An 8,502-nucleotide genomic window follows, 5' to 3' on the forward strand; every position below is an offset into this window, starting at 1 on the left:
TTTTAGACGTGTAACTGTAAGAATCTCACTTTTCTTTTTTCTTTGCGTGTTTGGTGTTGACTTTTATAACTATGCATCTAATTCAGCTATTCAATTTTTTAAAATAGAAAGTTCTACGCATTTTATTATCTGATATTTATTTCAGTTGTCTAATTATACATCATACTAAATAAACAAATGTATAATGCTTGCTTCTTTAGAACATGTTGAAACAATTATTTATGATAATCAAATACACAATACCGTTTAAATTGATTTTTATTTCAGTTCATTCATTTTAGGATGTTTTTTAAACACTGATATTCTATCAAATATTAGTTCTTAATTACGGATGTATGCATTTCTTTCTTTGTAAACTAACAAGCTTGCATTTCTAATTATTAGATCCTGATCTCAATCGCCAAATTTATTTATTTTACTATAAATTTCTTAAATTCAATGCAATAAATAGAATACTTTTTTATTTATGTGTTTTTGTATAATTACAATGTTAATTTCTGTAGTTTAATACGATAAATTAACAAATACTTATGGAAAAGTATTATGGAATATTTTTCATCTTCATCTGAATTTTAGCATTTTTTAAAATCTTCCATCTTGAAATCAACTCTGTTGCGTTTACCAATATCATAGAGAGAATACGTTCTTAGTTCATTCGTATTTCCCCTAACTTTCAATTCACCAAAGAATTTCTATAATTTTATTTTCAACACTCTACGCAGATTATTTTCCAGCGCTTTGACTTACAGTGTACACTGATTACAGACTAACATTTTGATTTGGAAGGGCTTATATATTTTTCTCTGGAATATTTAAAGATTCAAACAATAAATCTAATGACTACGACTATAATTGATGCTCAGTTGCAAGAATCCCAACATCGATTTCAGAAGTAAAAGGACTCTTTGTTTGGTTTTCAGTCAGATAAGGGGATTTGTTTTTTTCGTTTACACATTTTTCTTTTCAATTTTAATTTTTAATTAACTGTTATTTTAAACTAAAATAATTAATTTTTTCAAATAGCTGTTAACATAATTTTAGTTATTTTATAAATTAAAACAATTATTTTATTATTTTATCTTTTTAATAACTATTTTTTTAAAATTTAAATAACTATTTAATAAGAAAAAGGTCTACAAATTATTATTTTTTTTACAAATAATTATTTATAATAAAAAAATATTTAATACATTTTTTTCTAGAATAAATAAAATGTGCTTCCATTAGTTTAAATAAAACAAAATGAGCTTTCAAAAATGTTAGGTTTACATGTAATTTGGGCTAGTTTAGGGAATTCGCCATTTTGGTTTCCAGATTTCTTTTCCACAATTTTAATCTTTATCTTTTATTCAAAATCTGCGGTTTTGCTTCTTAATCTATTTTTCTCAATTATAGTCTCTTTTAATTCTCCATAATTTCATTTAGTTTTATTTTTAGAATATTTAGTTATGAAACAAAGATTTGTTTTATGCTTATCAAATAATTTTATTTTATTTTTTACTTTTGAATTAGACGATTAAAGAAATACAAATTTTCTTTTCTTTTTAGAAACGAGTCTCGCCTCTTTAAATATGGATAGTTCAAGACAAGTTATTCTTGAGTCGACCCCTAATAAATCCTTTTGTCCAAACGAATAACTTCATATTCTTTCCTTGTACCTTTTCTTTGACCTTTTCATCCTCTCCTTGCATAGTGACTACCATTTCAAATCTAGTCCCTTATGCAAGGAAAAAACTTGGTTTCTCCCATGAGTTTGACCTTAACATCATTGCCAACTCTAAGGTCAAGATTTTCTCATACTAAGACCATTCCAACTACACCAACCTTCTCAACATTATTGAAGGTATAATGAGGAATAGGTAATTGTAGACTCATTATATAACATTCATTTTTGGTCTTCAGGGACCGTGATGATATCGTCTGATGGTGAAGGGAACTTCATTATCAAATGCGGGGTGGACACAATCGCACCAAGGTGGTTGAGGAATGGACGTCCTAAGAGGATGTTGTGCGAGGTGTTAACATCAACCACCAAGTACCGAATGTGCATGGTCTTCATCAAACCTCCTTCCCCAAAGGTGGTATACAAGTCGATATACTCCTGAGTGGGGGCTTAACATATGAGCGCCTTTGTTCATGTTGCATTGACATCTCACAAAGCGCCTAAGGTGGTTAGCCTAAATGACCTCTTCTATCTTATCTTTGAGAGCAACACACTCATTAGTGTTGTGCCCATAGTTATGATGGTATTCGTAATGTTTCTTCATATCGACATCTAATAGTGTCTGCGACTTCCTATGGGGCGATATGAGGTCTGCCTATAACGCTTCATCCAACATGTGAGATCTAGGGGGCATTAAGAGGGGTATAACACGAAAATCGAGTAGGTTTAGGCTCCTATGCCTGAAGGCACCCTTATTTCCATTATCTCTGTCAGAAGGCTTATTTTCAACAGGCATGGTTTCTACTCTCACTTTGTTTCTAAACTCTCTTAATTCTTTCAATTTCATGAACTTTGAAGCATGTTGCCTCAACTCATCCAAGCTATCATCTAGAGTCAAACACAAATCATCAACAAAACACATAGCCTGAGCGTTGTGACCATATGATGTAAGGCCCACCTCAAGATTCAAATTCTTAATATTTAGAGTGACCTTGCTGAACTGCTCTTTGAAAGTGCACAATGACTCTTCCTTCTCTTGCCTTGTGTTAACAAGTGCTAAGGAAGTGAGGTGATAAGGCTTGCTTGTGGCAAACTACATTCCAAATCGCAAGGCTAGGGTACTAAAACAGTCTATGGAACAAGGAGATAGACGGGTAAACTAGTTAAAAGTTGGTCCTTTGGGGAAGACTTTGCACATGATTGAATCTTTAGTCATGTATAGACTGACCTGGGTGACATAAACATCTATGTGATCATCAGGTTCAATGCTTCCATCGTAGCGATTAAGCGTAAGCAACTTCTAGTTACCAGGGAGAGGAACCTCCATAATGTCATTGATAATGTTAATTTTTACCATTATCCAAGCTATATTTCATTAGCAAAATCATCTCTTCCAAAGCTTTTAACCTACTTAATCCTCAATTTTACCTTACTTTTGTAAATAAATACATTTTGGGTTACATTGATCTAAATATACCACTAATCCCCATTTTTGTGTCCTTTTTGTAGATTGGAAGCTTTGCTCCAAAAGTCCAGACAAATGAGTGACCTAGAATAGCAAGGAGAAGAGCAAAAATGTCAACTGGAAGCGCCTGACAACACAGAGCCAGCGCCAGGCACAACAGGCCGCCAATGCCAGGCGCCAGACAAGCGCCAGCCAGGCGCCACTGTTGCTCACCGCCTGGCAGGTCCTGGACACCGTCAGGCGGTAGCTAGATGCTTTGCCTACTGTTTGCTTGATAGCGCCTGGCGGTGAGAGGCTTCCGCCAGGCGCCAATTTTCGCTGATGTGGCAAGTTGGCCCTTTTTCTTCTGTTTTCGCGAGGGGAAACACATCTTTGACTTTTTGGAGGCACGAAGAACGCATTTTGGAGAGCTTGGAGGAGTGCTAGGGCTTGTGGGAACAACTCCATCTTCCTCTTTGTATCTCTTTCTCTCCCATTTCTTCCATTTTTAAGCTTGAGCTCTCAATGACAATGGAGAGCTAAACCCATTTTTGTTGGGGTTAGATGTAGCTACTGCACTCTTATATAATTGCAATGCTTTGAATTTATAAATGCCTCTTTCATTGAATGCTAGTCTTCTTGTTTCTTCACTTAATGCTTGCATTGATTTAGCCATCCATTACATGATTTTTGGTTCATTGGGTGTGAAAATATCTTTTGAAACCTTGATTTGGAACAAGAAAACTCAATGGAGCTTGTACCTAGGAATGGGGCTTGACCCATTGGTTGTCTTAAACCTTAGTGCATAAAGCAAATTTGCTTATCAAGAGTTCAAGGAATTGACTTTTAATAAGGGAATTTAGGCTCAATCCATTAAGGAATTAGGTTTTGAGTAAAATTGTGGGTTGACATTAGCATATTAATGAAAAGGATGTCAAATTGTAGTTGCATGAGAGCATAGTTGGTGAATTCTAATCCCGACAATATCAAGTCATATCATTTCTAATCTTTTCCATTCACTAAGTGTCTTTAACTTCCAAAGTTCAATTTTAATCAATTATGCAAAATTTAATTTCATACATTGAAACTCAAAATATGGATTTATTCATTAGTTTAAATTAGTCACTAATTACGCAATTAATTAGTATACACGAATCTCTTGGGAAACGATATCCCGGTCTTACCGGTTACTACTTGCGTGACTTGGTACACTTGCCAAAGTCTTAACAGTCATGAACAAAGTGATGTTGGCGATTTCCACCAATTATGAACAAGGTATTCGTTGTACCTCTAGTCTTGGTGTTGTTGTTTCCACTTCCTTCCTCGATCTCTAGTGTAGTCTTCTGCACAAAAGTAGTGTTTTGCGGGTTCTCTTTCTCTTTTCCCTTATCACCTCCTTCTACCTTCCTTTTCAACCTGGCATTTTCCTGCCTTAGAGCATCCATCTCCTCGGTTGTTCTTTTCTTGTACTCAACAAATTTTCGTTGCATCTCTCCATCTTTTTATCATTTCTTGAGAAGGCTAGCTGGTCTCCTTAGCCCTAGTCATCTTATTCCTTGTAGACACCATGCAATCCTTTCTTCACAAAATATATCTTGGCCTCACAGTAGACGTCAAAATGTTCTTGCAAGGCTGAATATACCCTTAATACCTCCTTCAACTTCTCTTCAAGCATGCTCCAACCTCTAACTTCACACTTTCAAGCTAAGATGTCTCAAGTTCTCGTCTCTCCAAGGCTAAATGGGATATGTCTACAAAAGACAATATAACACTTAAGTTAGCCAAGTGCATCAGATAGTAATAAATACAATAATAATGAAACGTAATTAATTTCAATGTGATATTTATACCATGTTTATAGGTTACCTAGGTGGGCCTTATCCACGTAATTAATTACCTTGATTAACTTTGTCTAATACTTTGTTAATATGCTTTGACCATTGACTTGACTTAATCATATTTTGCCATTGTTAATGATTTGGCCGACATGATACCACTATGGCCGATATGGTGTAATTCTTGTATGCATATATTTAGACGGAGTATATCTTGGACCAGGTGGTTGAGATGTTCTCGAATATATGTATTACACCAACTCTCCAAACTCGACATGATATATGTTCGAGTCTTCAAGCTGCCACTGTGATGTCGATCTTAATTTGACTGATATGTGCAAAAAAAATTGTATTTCTTTGGTCATCTCGCCCTATAAATATAGAGAAATAATGAATGATTTTTTCTAAGCGTGAACTTAATATAAACGGCTTTCTTCATTATTTTTAAGGATTACCACGTTTTGAACAAGAAGAGAAAACCATAATAAAAACTGAAAATTGAACAAATAATAGATAATTAAGAAATTAAAGTTATTTACAAAAATATCAAAGATCAAAGTTACAAATCTTGCAAAATATAAGAACCAAAATTGCATAAAAAAAAGTCAAGGACCAAAATTACGAATTTTACAGAAAATGTATAACTTAAAGGTATAATTTAGCCAATTCTATCCAAACAACCGTATTACCTTCTAATAAATTTAACTACACTTTCTCATGTCTTAAGCTATTTAGTGTCAAAATTTATCACTAATGGGAAATAGAAACTAATCTTTAATTTGCTATCAACAAATTTATGTAATGTACCTTTAAAAGCTTAAACTTGATTCCTTGTTGTAAATATATGCCCTTATATCTTTATGCTTTCTTATTCGTGCTGTCATATCCATGATTTGTCTTGGGCAAAAAAAGTCGATTCCATAACCATGTGAGAGGAAGTTGCATTCAAGATATGTTAATTCAGTTTAATTTTTTCGCATGTTAAAAAGCTTGCCATTGATCACTAACAAGACAATTTTTTTTAAGAGTGATCTTCATGCCTTTTTCACTTCCTTCTCCACCAAGATTCTAACTCTACAATCAATATGCTTCAACCAAAGGTCCATTCCTCATCTCACTCAACAATAATCAATAATATTTACAAACGAAAATGAATATTTATGAAGGGTAATGTCAAATGGTAATAAAAAACAGTATGGTATCAAAACATCAATGTCCTTTTTTTTTATGTGCCTGTGGTAACAGTGGTAGATCTTGGCTATAAATGTTGGAGGGACCAAAATAATATACTAAAAATTTAGATATGTTTGAAAGAGGTAATATGAAACCCTCACCTGCATATGTAATTATTGGACAATTGAATTTTTACTATCATCATTCAAAATGGGTGAAAAATTCAAGATATGTAAAGAAGTAGAATTTGTCTTGTTTTTATCTTCACGAGTATCTTTTTTTTTTTAAATGAATATATTCTTTTATTCTTTATCTATATACTTTTTTTTAGTTTAATTTTTTTATTAAAATATGATAAGAAATTGAGAGACTTAATTATTAAAAGAAAATTTATGATAATCAAGTCACAGTTAAAAAAGTAGTGCAAAAACATATAGGACATAATATTTCCTTCTATATTCATAAAAAATAAATCTACTAAAAACTCATGAAATAAAAAATACTATTTATTAAACTAATATTTCACTATTAAGTGAAACAAATAGAGAGTTATCACTTTTATCTTCAAAAATGGAATAGAACATATGAGAAACAATAATAAAAAGAATAAGGTTGTGTCTAAGTTTACGTCTTTCTTAATAAACAAAAGAAAATAATTGTTAATGAAAAAAAAAGTTTTTAGAATAATTTTATAGAAAACATGTAGGAATAGTTGTAAGAATAACCGTTAATCTTTAAAAATAAATAAATAATTATATTATAAATGATAAATTAGAAATAAATAATTATTGATATCAGAAAAAAACCTCTTTATATATATATATATATATATATATTAATAAATTTATTTATTTTTTATTATATTTAATTTTATGTTTTATTATTTATTAACATTAAATGTTATCTATAACTATCATGTGTTTGGGTTGGAAAATAAAAACAAGAAATATAATATGTGGCATTGGAGCTTCCTCTAGTGTATTTAATTAAAAAATGATATTGAGGATACGAAACTTTTGTCAATTAAATTTGTTGTTAATCTTTTGGTGTTGTTTTTCTTATGTAGCTTCAAAATATATTGTTTATCATTAGCTTTGATGTTTTAAAATATATAAAATAAATTATAATATACTAACATCAATATATTTTTAATATTAAACATAAAGTATCATAAAAAAATCTAAAGAGAATCTGGATTCATATTTGCATGTTATTTGGTTTCGATGTGTATGATGGCGAAAGATTTCCAATTTCCTTTGTGATGTGATAAAACAACCCTAAAATATGCATGAAGGTTGGTCGGAGAAACTAAAGGTAACAAAAAGAATATGTATCGGTTGAGATTGAAGGCTGACAATAATATTTATGGAGACATATTCTTAAATATGTATTATTAAACAGGTTTATTATTATTATTGTTAAAGATAATTGATTATTTACAAATTTCGATTTTTTTTATAAATGTCTAACATAATCGATTATTCTTTATATAATTGATTAATTTCTAATATAATCGCTCATTATGTTCTGAAAAATTATAAAACCAATTTTTCAACACCAATTTGTTTAAAGTTATCTTAAATGGTTTATGCTTTATATCTTTATTAAACTTAACTAATGAGAAATGGAGAAAGAAACCAACAATAAAAAGTATAGGCATCATCAAATAACATGTCATGCTTTGAAAACACTTTATCATAAGTTTGAAAAATTTATGTTCTTCTTCGTATAGCCATAGTCATTAATTTCATACCCTAGTTTCTATTCTTCGTATAAATCAATGATTTCATAGCTTACTTTGTGGTATCCAGAGCTTGAAAGATTCATCAATGGAGTTACCTCAGAATTATGTGTTCTCTACCTCTGCTATTCCTTCGTTTCATCCAATTTCTAAAAAATTGAGTGATTCTAATTTTATTCTATAGAGGCTACAACGTTTGAACAAAAGACGATGATTGATTTTCTTGTTTGTGTCAAAAGTATTGTTGATGTTTTTGGCTCTTGTGGTGATCTTGTTCTTTCTCGTAAACATTTGGATGTAGTTCTTGAAGCCTTAACAAAAGAGTATAGTCTAGTAACTTTTGTTATTAAAAGTAATTTTGATCCTCTTCTAATCAATGAAGTTAAGGCATTACTTCTCGCACATGAATCACATATATATAAGTTTATGAGAAAGTTAATTGAATCTCCATCGATTAACATTGCTCACAAAGGATCTTATTATATAATCATACATATTCTAGCAATTCAAACAGTTTCCTTCTCAAAATCAGCATTCTACCAACAATTATTCTACAAATTGAGGTAGTAATGGTCGTGCTAGTAATTTTATCACAATAGCAGGTGTCTCAATTACTTTGGTCGTGACAGTGGTGCTTTTGGCCATG

This window comes from Vigna unguiculata, chromosome 5, assembly GCF_037176805.1.
Source record: "Vigna unguiculata cultivar grain cowpea cultivar isolate G323 ecotype 2 chromosome 5, ASM3717680v1, whole genome shotgun sequence".
NCBI lineage: Eukaryota > Viridiplantae > Streptophyta > Magnoliopsida > Fabales > Fabaceae > Vigna > Vigna unguiculata.